Source organism: Mauremys mutica, chromosome 2 (assembly GCF_020497125.1).
Source record: "Mauremys mutica isolate MM-2020 ecotype Southern chromosome 2, ASM2049712v1, whole genome shotgun sequence".
Taxonomy (NCBI): domain Eukaryota; kingdom Metazoa; phylum Chordata; order Testudines; family Geoemydidae; genus Mauremys; species Mauremys mutica.
The window spans coordinates 60,104,352-60,117,044 of record NC_059073.1 but is presented as its reverse complement, the minus strand read 5'-3'; positions in this window follow the sequence as shown (position 1 = coordinate 60,117,044).

Genomic DNA, 12,693 nt, shown 5'->3' with positions numbered 1-12,693 from the left:
CTACAAATCCCTGTCAGTTCTTTCTGTACTTCCACAGTACACACTTATGTGTTATGAACCTACGTAATGAAATCCACAATTAAACTGAAAATAAGCATCAGCCAGTTTGCTAAATAAAATAACGATACTATTTCATTTTCTCCAGACAAAAACAATCTTTACACAACATGATTCAGTTAGTAGGAATATTTTATTTTAAATACAGGAAGTCATTTCTGAGTAAAATGTGCAGCATGAAGTGCTTGGGATTTTGCCCCCCAGTGCATGGGTGGTGGGGGAGACATGCTCCCCCAGGTACAGTAGGCACACTGCATGGACCACTGAGCATGGGGGAGATGGGGCCCAGGAAGTAGGGAGAGAATAGTGCAATTAGCCCTTGCAATAACATTAGCTACATCTTTTCTATCTAATATTCATAGGTTTTAAGGCCAAAAGGAACCACTATAATCATCTAGTCTGATCTAGTACATAACACAGACCATAGAGTTTCATATAGTCATTCCCACACTGGAGGGAATTATTCTTCCCTACTATATAATTGAGCCCAATAACTTGTCATTGAAGTGGAGCATGTATTTTAGAAAGTCATCCAGTCTTGATTTAAAGATGCCAAGTGATGATAGATTTGGCCCAATGGCTAATTACGCTCACTTAGAACATCGCTTCTTTTTTCCAAATTTGAATTTGTCCAACTTTAACCTCCAGTCACTAGGTCTTGTTATATCTTTGTCTGCTAGAGTAGAGGTCATCTTAATGTCAGATACCATCCCCTGTGCTGGGCTTTTCATTTCTATTATTTTAAAATGGCTAAACATGGTATAATGAAACTCGAAGTCAAAAAACATGGCCAGAATGAGATCTTACATACTGAGTTTCGTCATTGGTGAATTTTTACACCCAAGTGATAAATTCCTGAAAGTAGGAGTTTACAATGCAGGTACTACCAGAGCCTTATTTATTGTGGTGCCAGTGCAATTATGTTGGTGATAGAAGTTTGTTTTCTTTCATTGTTGGCAACAGCCATTTCACTGTGGAAATCCAACTCCCAGCACCAAAGGATTAAAAACTGCAGGAGATAGCCATGCCTAATTTACAACTGGATACAGTAAATAGATCACAACTAACACTGTTGGCGCTACATTAGGGATGCTGTGATATTTGCGTCCTCGCCAAGATCTTTACAGCCACGTTCAGGTACATTAATCACAGAGAGCATAGATGTCATTGTCCAGTTACTCTATGTGGGAGTTATGCATTTACTCCACAGAACATTTACCTTGTATAGTCCTCAAGCTGTCAGTATTTATGAATAGGTTTTTCATGTCAAAAATCTGCCATCAAGAGGGGATGAGCCCAGACATCGCCAGCTTGAAAATTTGTTTAGATACGATTAAAACCATTTCTGTATGTTTATTCCTTTTTTGGTTTTCCAATTAAGACAGCTGTTTAACTGAGGAAAACCACTAAATACCCATCACAACAAAGAGCTTGTAGGGAAGGGACAAAATATTAGCAAGTTTACAAGTTGTTGGATTCCAAATGAAATGAAAGAAAGCACCTTGGGCACTATCCTAGGCTGTAAATTGACATGTCAGTCTGCAGCCCTTAGCCTGACCTTCTTTTAACATTAGCTGAATAACAAAGAGACTATGCTGTCAGAGCGGCTGCTGTATCTCTAGGCAGGTAACAGTATCAGCTTCATGAATGACATCTATGTCACATTTGTGACTTGCCAGGAAGTCTTTAAAACCCAACAGATCAAAACATGGCAATATTTTCATATTGACCTTGAGGATCAGATTAAATATTGTCACTTACAAACTACAGATTATTTCCTACCCTCAGACTTGTGGAGGCCAGTCTTGAAAGTATGGATTTGTTTAGCTATTCTAGACAGACTGAAGATCCATTTATATGTTGACTGATGTATCCGCCAGTATTTTTGATAGAGGAAGCAGAACAAGCACTGCATCTGTTTGAGTGAGACCAGTTCTGTTGGGATTATGAGCAAATTTACTAATCTACAGTGTAGTTTGTTTTAAATCTAAAACAAATTTACCAAAAGCGGTAGAAGCCCTAGCACATAATTAACCATTCACTAAATACAGTGCAATATCAGCAGCATTTAAGTAACCAGTAACACTCCTATTTTCACTTAAGCAACAATAAGATGCAGAGGGAAAGCTGATAGTTATATTCTTTGATTTATAAAAATGTAGATTTATTAACTTCAACAAGGTCAAATAGTTGAATTTTGGATTGCCCCTTTTCACAAACGTTATTGTTGTGATACCTACATGAAGACGGACACCACAAATGCAGTTTAATCTGGCAGCAACTTCATTAATTTAACACATCTGGCAGACTATTCAACAATAACTCATCCAGAGCAGGTCAGCCGTCTTCCTTTCTCGCCGACCCTGTTCTACAAACCCTTGACCTGGTCCTAGCGCCATTGCTGAGACCCCACTGGGCCTCCCCTTGTACAAGGGTTGAGAATACAGGAAAAAGGGGATTGGGGAAGCCCTTCACAGTATCAGACATTTGGAGCCCCACTCTCTGCCCTCAACTTCTTTAGGAGATGGCCTCTCACTCCCAGATTATCAGGGAACCAGACCTGTGAAATTAGTACTGGATGCCTTCTAAGTTGCAATAACATGAACACCTGAACAACCAATTGTACCCCCACGCCAACCCTGGTCTCTAGGCTGCTAAGAGGAAGATGAAAAGCCCATCACCCAGGCCATTATGGCCAGGGCCGCCCAGAGGATTCCGGGGACCCGGGGTCTTCAGCGGCGGGGGGCCCTTCCGTTCCGGGACCCACCGCCGAAGTGCCCCGAAGACCCGCGGCGGGAGCCCCCCGCCGCCGAATTACCGCCGAAGCGGGACCCACCGCCGAAGTGCAGCCCGGTCTTCGGTGGCGGGGGGGGGTCCCCGCCGCGGGTCTTCAGGGCACTTCGGCGGCGGGTCCCAGAACGGAAGGGCCCCCCGCTGCCAAATTACCGCCGAAGACCGGGCTGCACATCGGCGGCGGGTCCCGCTTCGGCGGTAATTCGCCAGTGGGGAGGTCCTTCTGCCCCGGAGCGGAAGGACCCCCCGCTGGCGAAGACCGGGAGCAAAGAAGCTCCTGCGCCCTCTTGCCCCGCCCCCTCTGGGTGGCCCTGACCCTATCCACCCCCCCCAGAACACCCACAATCCAACCCCCCCATTCCCTGCCCCCTGACCGCTCCCCCAACCTCTGCCCCCTCCCTGTGCCCTGACTGTCCCCAGGACTCCCTGCCCCTTATCCAACCCCCCCGGCCCCAGCCTCTTACCCCCGGCTTTCTCCTCACCCGGAGCCTCAGCGCCTCGCCCGACAGCTGTAGCGTGTCTCCAGCGGGGCCTGAGCTCCGTCCCGCTCAGAGCCACGTGGTGAGGGGGCGGGGCTGCGAGCTCCACGCCGAGCGGAGGGAGCTGAGCTCAACCCGGAGCTCGCAGTCCCGCCCCCTCACCACGCGGCTCTGAGCGGGGCAGGGCTCCGGCGGAGACATGCTGCCAGTGCTGTCTGAGGACGCCGGTTGATGCGCTGAGGCTCCCGGAGAGGGGCGGAGGCGGGAGCCTCAGCTGTTCTCTTGGGGGCCCCTGTGGAGCCCAGGGCCTGGGGCAAATTGCCCCTTTGCCCCCCCGCTCTGGGCGGCCCTGATTATGGCAGCGAAGGAAAAATTCCTTCCCAGCGCCCAAAAGTGACTGGTATCCTGCTTACAGCAAGGCCCACAAACCTGGTTCTTCTTCAATCCTGAGAGCCTTTTGTCTCAGGCACAGAATGCCACAGCAAAAGGGGGAAAGGGCTCATAATCACTCCCCTCAGGTACACTGAAGCCAGTGAGCTTCAGCCACATACTTTAAACTAGAGTGTCAGTTGGTCAAGTCATGAGCTGAATCCCCACAGGGACGGAATGGGGTGAGCAACTCTTAAGGGGCCCCAGAGGCTTCTTTCCCTTGCTGGCCCAGCCAACACTGATTTTCATCTGTCACAGTGCTGCCCATCCACCCAACTTGGTTAGGTCCTGCTGAAGGCCCCACAGTCTTCTCTAGTTTTGACCAATTAACCTAAATAATTTTGTATCCTCTGTAAATTTCTCCACGTTAGTGTTCACTCCTTTAAGATTTCACTAATAAGTATATTTAAAAGCCACTCGACCGGTTATGGATCTTTAGGGCACACTATTGTTAACCTTTTGCAATGTTGAAAATTTAGCATTTCATAGTACTCTTTCTTTTATATCTTAGTTAGTTTCTAGTCCAAGGCAGAACTTCACCTTTTACTTCATTATTCCTTATTAATACCTAAATAAATTTGATAACATTCAAACACAAAAAACTTGAAGTGGAGATAAGGTTAACAAAACTCAGTGTCCTATGTTCCTTTTGGTTTCCCAAAAGTAAGAGTTTAATTCCCAAAACAAAAAAGTTGGGGGAAAAAGAAATCAGGAAATGCAGAATTTATGGCGATACTTCCCACATCGCTCATTTTCATTAATGAATGTACAGAGCCTCAGTCTGGTGGTAGATATTAGGACAGTCAGCGTGGGGCAGTTCAAATATGAATTTGGTTTGGATGGTTGCCACAGTTTGTTCTGAATCTCCCTGTAGAAAAGCTCTATAAGAACCTGGCAATTTTAAAAACAGGTCTTTTAAGAAGGAGAGTGGGGAGAGCTGTATTTTAGGGTATGTCTACACTGCAACATAAGCCAATGCTTCAGCTTGGCCTCAAGCCTAATACCCCTTGCATCTACACTGCAATTGAGCTAACCAGTGCTCAGACCCACAGGGTCTGAGCATGAGTCAAGCAAGGACTCAGGGTTCGAGCCCTGTTGCTTTCAGTGTAGATGCAGCCCCGCTTGATTTGAGTGCCAGTAGTTTACCAGAAATATCCCACATTTTCCATGGGACAACTTCCTTAGTCTTCTCTATCCCAACAATCTCTAATCCATTCTCTTGAAAATGGAAGCCAACCCCACGTGGCATATGGCAGCAGCTCAGGTCAGCATTAATCCATGCTCTTCTGATCACCAAGCTGTAAGCACGCTATTTGAGAGCCTACTGGGTTTGCAATGGAGACCAAACCGAACAAACCTTTTGCAAAGATGTTGCTTTGTGGTCATGGAAGTACAGCCAAATTTTGGTGAATCTCTGGTGCAAGGCCAGTAAAACTGTGAACTTCAGCAAAAGCATGAGGAACAACCACGTGTACAAGCTGATAGCTAAAAAGCTGGCAGTTCTGCAGATTTTCCAGACAGGTGATTGGCGCAGGGAGCATATTAAAAGGCTGAAGAGTGGGCACTGGAAGACCAGGGACAAGAACCGCACTTCAGGCAATTTTTGAATGACATGCCCATTCTGTGATAACTTTGACCAGGTTCTGGACACTGCACCAACTGAGATGATGCCCTACTGGCCTCTGAATCCAGCCTGGGGACTGTTGAGAGCCTGCAGCAGGCTCCCAGTGAGGACCATGAAGTGACTCTCAAGGAAGCCAGTGCCAGAGTAGGCTGTGGATCAGGATCAACAGTGAATTATCCGACTCTACTTGGAGAAGCTGTTTGATCCTATCTCTGAGAAACAGCCTGCTGCTGAGGCTGCAACAACCCCATTGGAGACAGAAGCTGCCTCAGAGCCTGGTAAGTGTCGGACACAAATTTACAGTTTATTATTTCAGTAATGGGAGGGATGTCTGCTGTAAGAAGCAATGCAAAAATGCTACCCAGAGTGTGGCCACTAATGGAAGATTGTACCACAACCGCTTGGCGTCCCCCCTTACCCTCCCACCCACTACGTTGAGTTCAAAATGGCAACTTGGAATGTCAAACATTTATAAACAGCTAGAAAGGTGATTTTAACTGTAAAGTCACAGATGTTTGCTAGGGTCATTCAGGTTTTCCTTTCAGTAATAAGAAATTTGCTACTCTGTAATCATTCCTTCTGGGTCTGTGGAGATCCCTGTGAACTGAATGTTTGTGTTTGGAAAACAGTATTCTATTTCCAAATCTAGTCCATTTCAGTTAGATATAGTTCATAGAGTCTGTGGGTCACAAAACCATTCTCCAAAGTACAATTGGGGTGCAGGGTGCAGTAAAGTTGCAGATTGCAGTATAGTTTGCCCTGTTATTGTGGCAAGCCAACATGTGTGAGCTAATGCAGTATAATTCTCTCATGGATTCTGACCCAATCCTGGTTACTGATAGCTGCAAACTCTTCCTAAAGTGGGAACTCCAGATTGTTAGTCACATTGCAGGCAAGGGTGGATTTTGCAGGGCCTCCCTCTATAGCTGACTAATCCACTCCACTCACAAATGTGCTGTTAGGTCACTATACATGTGAATACTTCAGCTGCATACACTGCAGGTTTCCTCCAGCAGCTTGGAATAACATCCCCCTTTACCAATACCTTCAAAAAGTTACCATAATTAAACTACTTTTGAATAAGAGAGATGTTTTCCTTCTTTTGCTGCAAAGCAGTTACACATGTTCCATGCTCTTTACTTTCCCTGCTTGTTCCTGAAATCACGCCATCATGTTGTTATACCTTTCCAAGAAGCTCCAGATACAAAGTGAGTCAGATGTACTAAACATTGAATACCAGAATGGCAGTTTCCATAGCAACAGTAACCACCACATGGAAGCAAAGAATGTAAAATACCAGTCCTGTTCAAGACCAAGTGGATAGTTTGGGTCATTAAAGTACCTGAATTCTGGGGTTAATGTGATTCCTGTCTAAATTTCTATTTCCTCCCCCCTCCCCACCTTTTTTTGGCTGAACTTGAAAAGGGTCTACATTGTGCAGCCTCTATTAAAGGCTCATACTGTAAATGAAAGCTGGAGCTGTGCAAGCTTACTGAAAGCACTTTCTTAGATTTCCTTCTTTGCTCTATGCAATGGCATTATGTGGTAGCCTCAACCACAAGTGACCATTTATGAATTTTCAAAGCAAAGCCAGATGTTGCACTGTGTAGACAAAATAAAATTTAAGGTAAATCAGGTATAGACGTATTTATAAAGCTAAGGCCTTTGGGCCAGCATATTAAAAGCCCAGAGTATTATTCAAAGTAGCACAACTTCAAAGGTAATTTCTAAAGATTAGTTTAGTGTCAAATATTGACATTTAATAGAAAGTTTCCAAGAAGTAATTACTGGACATGAATTTATCTGTTTACACCAACCTGGGAGAAATGTGCAAGAGGTGAAATAAATATCTAATAACATTTAGCTAGGAAATAATCCTGTGATGTATTTCCTGACTATTTAAAAGTAACAGTTCTTTAATAAGTCACCCCCACTTACAAGTGATCTGGATGTTAGAGTTCACCAACTAAGATTAAAAAAATAAAATAAAAATCTCAAATACTCCTAACATTCATGATATAGAAGAGAATGAAAAGTAATCTTTCTGAAAAGTTTAGATGAAAACCAACCCCTGGCAGTTTGGGATGGGGAAAAAAACCTGTGTACCAAGACATGAGACAGTAATAGCTCACATAGGCTTTATTGCTTCATGCCAGTTAAAATAAAAATGAAGCTGAGTGAGCAAGAACTCCTAATGAGCTCAGTGCCATCTAGATTTTTTTCAGTCAATTAGAAGGACTGGTAATGGACAGAGTAACAATGATAGATATCTGATTTTTTCCTCACTCTCTCCACTGCTGGTCCTAATCTGCATGAGAAATAGCACTGGACTCATCAGGGCTCCTTACTTCAACTAGGTTCTGCATGGACACAGGGACCATAATAGTTAATCCAATTGCACGATTGGGGACCTCAGATTTTATCAAACTGTGGTCTATGTTATTTTTATGTTGTTGGGTTCTTCAGCAGCTTCAAATTTCTAGGAGTGTACTGTCTCTAGGATGCCAAGGCAGAGTTGATACAGCATGTTACAAAGAAGAAAATGCTGTACTCTCTTGCGAATATTTGACCTTTGCTCTTTTTCTTCAGCTAAAGTAAGCACATGGAAAAATATTATACAAATTAGCTTTTATAAAACCTAGCTTTTATAAAGGCACTATATAACTTTTCCATGTACAAAAAATTCCAACGAGGAAAGTTTTTATAATAAATAAATCTCTCTTCCACTATTTTCAATGCAAACTTTGCAATATTTATTGTCCTGCTTCATGAGAACCTGCAAGTGAAATTGACTAGAAATGGACTATAAAAGTAAAATGGAGTAGTAAAAATTTATTGTCTTTCTTGGAAGAGATGTAGCAAACCTATCAAATAAGTCATTTGCTATGGTACCCTTCAGGTTTCTTTATGCTCTCTTTTTAAACACAGTTGGAACTATGTTTCATAGTTGGAACTCCTATTGTTGACATTCTATTTCAGCTATTAATTATCCTACCTGTAAATAAGCATCTCCTAAACTTCTTTACATTATTTCTAAAGGAGAAAACGTATTTTGATTTTATTGAACATGGGGATTTTCTCAGTGGATCTACAAAAAAGGGGCTCTTTGTATCCCAACTCCACTTATGCTCTTTGAAAATCTCTAAAAAAACCCAAAAGCCACAATTCTACAAACTCTAGCACTGCTAGGGTATGTCTAGACTAACCGCCATATCGGTGGGTAGCGATCGATTTCTCAGGGGTTGATCTAGACGCGCTATATCGATCCCTGAATGCGCTCCCGTCGACTCCGGAACTCCACCAGCGCGAACGGCGGTAGCGGAGTTGACAGAGGAAGCCGCAGACGTCGATCCCGTGCCGTGAGGACGAGAGGTAAATCGATCTAAGATATTTCTACTTCAGCTACGTTATTCACGTAGCTGAAGTTGCGTATCGTAGATCAATTCCACCCCCCCAGTGTAGACCAGCCCCTAGACTAGAAACTCTAGTGAAATTCAGAGACAGTATTAACCAGCAGAGATGCAATCTTCAAATTTCGATTTTGGAATCAGAATTCTACATTCACTTTAAGTCAATGTCCATAACACATGACAAGACCTAATATTATATACCATTGCATAGAATTTTTATTTTAAACAAAACTGTTAGATATGAAGTGAAAAAAACTAAGAAATTCAACACAATTCAAAGGGAGCTAAAAACAATCTTAATTTTTTAAAAAATGTCCTAGTACGTTCCTGTGTTGCCAATTTACTGGTGTAATCAGATATTAATTAAAATTAAATATTTACACTGAAAAATCCTATACTTATACTTTCAGTAAAACTTGTTTTTAAATGCATATTTTGCTGTTTTATCTAGTGCAGTTAGAGATAGGCTTGAACTATAAAGTTGATCTGGATTTAAAATTGTCCAATTTTCTGATATTTTGAATCCTAGGTTTTGGTTTAGGTTTGAGAATAACTTGTCTGAAACTCATTATTATTGTCATGCAGCAGAGCATATTTGAATGTTTAAAAGTAAACTGGTATTCCCCAGCCTTTATCAGAATAATCACCCAAGCCTCTTCCATGGTTCTTTTCCTTCACATGAAGTCTTTCAAATGACCTTTGGCTTTCAAAGGAAAAATGTGATCCAATAAGTAGCTGAAAGATGACAAGTGTGTCTGCGACGCTGTAACTGGGCATGCTGCATCTCCACCCTCAAAAGCCCCAGAAACTCTCAAACTCTCCAGTAAATGGCAACTGTGTGTGAACTGATTTATATTTCCATCACCAACACCAGTAGTCTCATGCAGCAAAATATGTACAGTGTTTCTTGCCCTTTAGCTCTTTCCCACAGAGTTCTCCCTTCCTTGATATCTCAGAGCATACTGGGCTCAGGTCTTCTCACTTTTCTCCCTTCCTGTATCTTCTTCCTTCATGGAGGATAGGACTATCAATGGCTATTAGCCAGATTTGCCAGGGATGGTGTCACTAGCCCATTTGCCAAAAGCTGGGAAGAGGTGACAAGGAATGGATCACTTGATGATTATGTGTTCTGTTCATTCCCTCTGGGGCACCTGGTAGTGGCCACTGTCAGAAGACAGGGTACTGGGCTAGATGGACCTTTGGTCTGACCCAGTATGGCTGTTCTCATGTTCTTTTTTACCTCTCAGCTGATGGCTTCATCAGTCCTCCCAACCTCATCAGCTAGTTAGGTGTATATCCCCAGATCAGTCTTCTCCAGAGAAAGTGATTGGTGCCTAGTATCAGGGGGTGGCCATGTTAGTATGTATCCACAAAAACAACAAGGAGTCCCGTGGCACCTTCAAGACTAACAGATTGTAGAGAAGTGAAGTATGCATTGTAAATGGCTTGTCTCGTTTTTGTAAAGTCCAGCCACGTGGAAGTTTGTGTGGAAGGTTGGTTTTGTATGAGAGTCTCTAGTTTTGAGAGCTCATTCTTGATCTTCTCCTGTCTGCTGCACAGGATGCTGATCACGTGGTTCCTCAGTTTCTTTGAGAGTGTGTGGCACAGTCTCTCACCATAGTAAGTGTAGTATGTCAGTTGCAATAGATTTTTTACCTTCAGTCCATTTGGTATGATGTCCATCTGTTTGCACTTGGAGAGGAAGATAATGTCTGCTGTATCTGTGTGAGTTTTTTGTTGAGGTTGATGGATTTTCACTCTGTATGGCTAAATTTAGTGCCTTGCATGGTGTCAAGTATCAGGGGCTAGCCGTGTTAGTCTGTATTCACAAAAACAACAAGGAGTCCGGTGGCACCTTAAAGACTAACAGATTGTTGCCTAAGCAATCAGAATGCAGACTCACTTGTTATCTTCCAGCACTCTGTCACATCCCACCCTTCCTTGCCGAAGTTCCTTTTCCCTCACACCCTCCCTTCTTGAGACGAACCTCCCGGTATCTTTTTCACCTGCACTTGTCCCCAAGATGGTTATTCCTCCTCCATCCACAGAAGTCACATTTTGTGGGTGGGGAACATCCTCATAATTGTGTTTCAGTCCACTGGTCTTCACACCAGGGGCAATTGGAGGATCAAACCTGCTCCTCCTCACCCTCTTTCTTTTTGAGACAGGACATGTCCTAACCCTTCATTATCTTGTTCCTTAAAGGCCTCATTTTCCTAATTCTACCAACATATCTTGGGATTCTTCCTCTTGAGCCATTCTTTGGATAGTTCATCCCCTTCCCAGAGGCAACTCAGCCATTGGGCAGTCTTCTGTCCCCGTGAACGCACTCCAGACTCAGCCTTTCCCCTGGCAGGATCCAGTGTGGCTTTACCACACCTCTCCTAGACCATAAACACCCTGATGCAGTGTCCATTAGGCTGCTCTCCCCTATCCTCCCCACATTCACTAAGATGGTTGGCATTTTTTTCTGCTACTCCCTGCCTTGAGATCTCAGACAATAGTGGACTCAGATCCTCCCCCTTTCCTGGGTCTTCCTTTATACCACCATTCAGCTGATGGCTAATTAGTCCACAGCACTCCCAGCCTGATCAGCTAATTAGCTGCATATCCCCAAATCAGCCTTCTCCAGAGGAACAAGTATTGCTTCAATTATTTGATAGTCATAGTATAAACTGAGCTGCTTCCACTGCAAACATCGAGGTTAGAATCTGTAGCAAGGGACACAGTACATAAATCTAGAGTGTACAGAATGGCCTGTTGCTGTTACCTGATTTTAAGAGTTACTTTCACTTAGGAATTGGTGTGAAAACTAGTGATTATGAATTTAATATATACTTTGCCCAAACATCCTACACCATTTAGCTTACATTTTTCTGCATTGTACTCATTCGCTCATCTAGTTCAGGAAAACAAACTCCCAAAAGGTGTTATTACACATAAAGTCAATCCATTTAAAACCATGATTGAATGTTCAAATATTCTTCACAGTATTCTCCCAGCTCTACTTTCAGTAGACCTGAAAACCTGATAGGATTTGCAGAAATAAGGTTCCAGGTTGTTTATTACTTTCCCTCTTAAATAAGTCATCTAAACTACCTACTAGCTCAGAATCTACACTTTTAGATTTACCTCTATGGTTTTGATATTTCCATCTTTGACAAGGTGAAAAAGATTCTTAAAACTTTCTGCAGCTGCAGTGCTTGTATGTACATGCCATGGCAAAGGCACAAATATGGAAACTTTATGCACCCTGCAGTGCCTGGTTGTATAATTAAATCAAAATGCTTTAGAGTTTCAGAAACACCTGTTGTAGTCTCCTCAGATATTGCTGTTGCCACACGTTTTCAAAATAGAAAAGAGATGGACACGTCTCCAAGCCAAGTTTAACAACATTGCTTTATACTGAAGGCTAGATGACGTGTTGTACACAGCCCTCTGCAGGGGTGAAGCAGAGCTACCTCAACCCCAGGGTTGCTCCAGGAATGACTGTCTCACACATAGCACTGTGCAAAGAAGGCTATGGCTCTGAGGAGAACTGTCCTCCCAATAGGGTGACCAGACAGCAGCTGTGAAAAATCAGGATGGGGGTAATAGGAGCCTATATAAGAAAAAGACCCCAAAATTGGGATATCTGGTCACCCTACCTCCCAAGGACACACCAAGAAAGTAGCTCCTGGATGCCGGGTCTGCAATTGTGACAAGCACTGGTGTGGGTTGTGCTAGATCAGTGGGAGATAAAGCAATTGAACGAACAAATAAATATAGGAGTAACTCATGGCAGGGTCAGGGCCTGAAGCATGTATCTGTGTTATGACAATTTGTAGGTTTTCCTTTTGGTTGGTTTTGATACTGATTTTTTTGGTAGGTGATGGCCAAAAGAAACATTTGTGAAGGAACA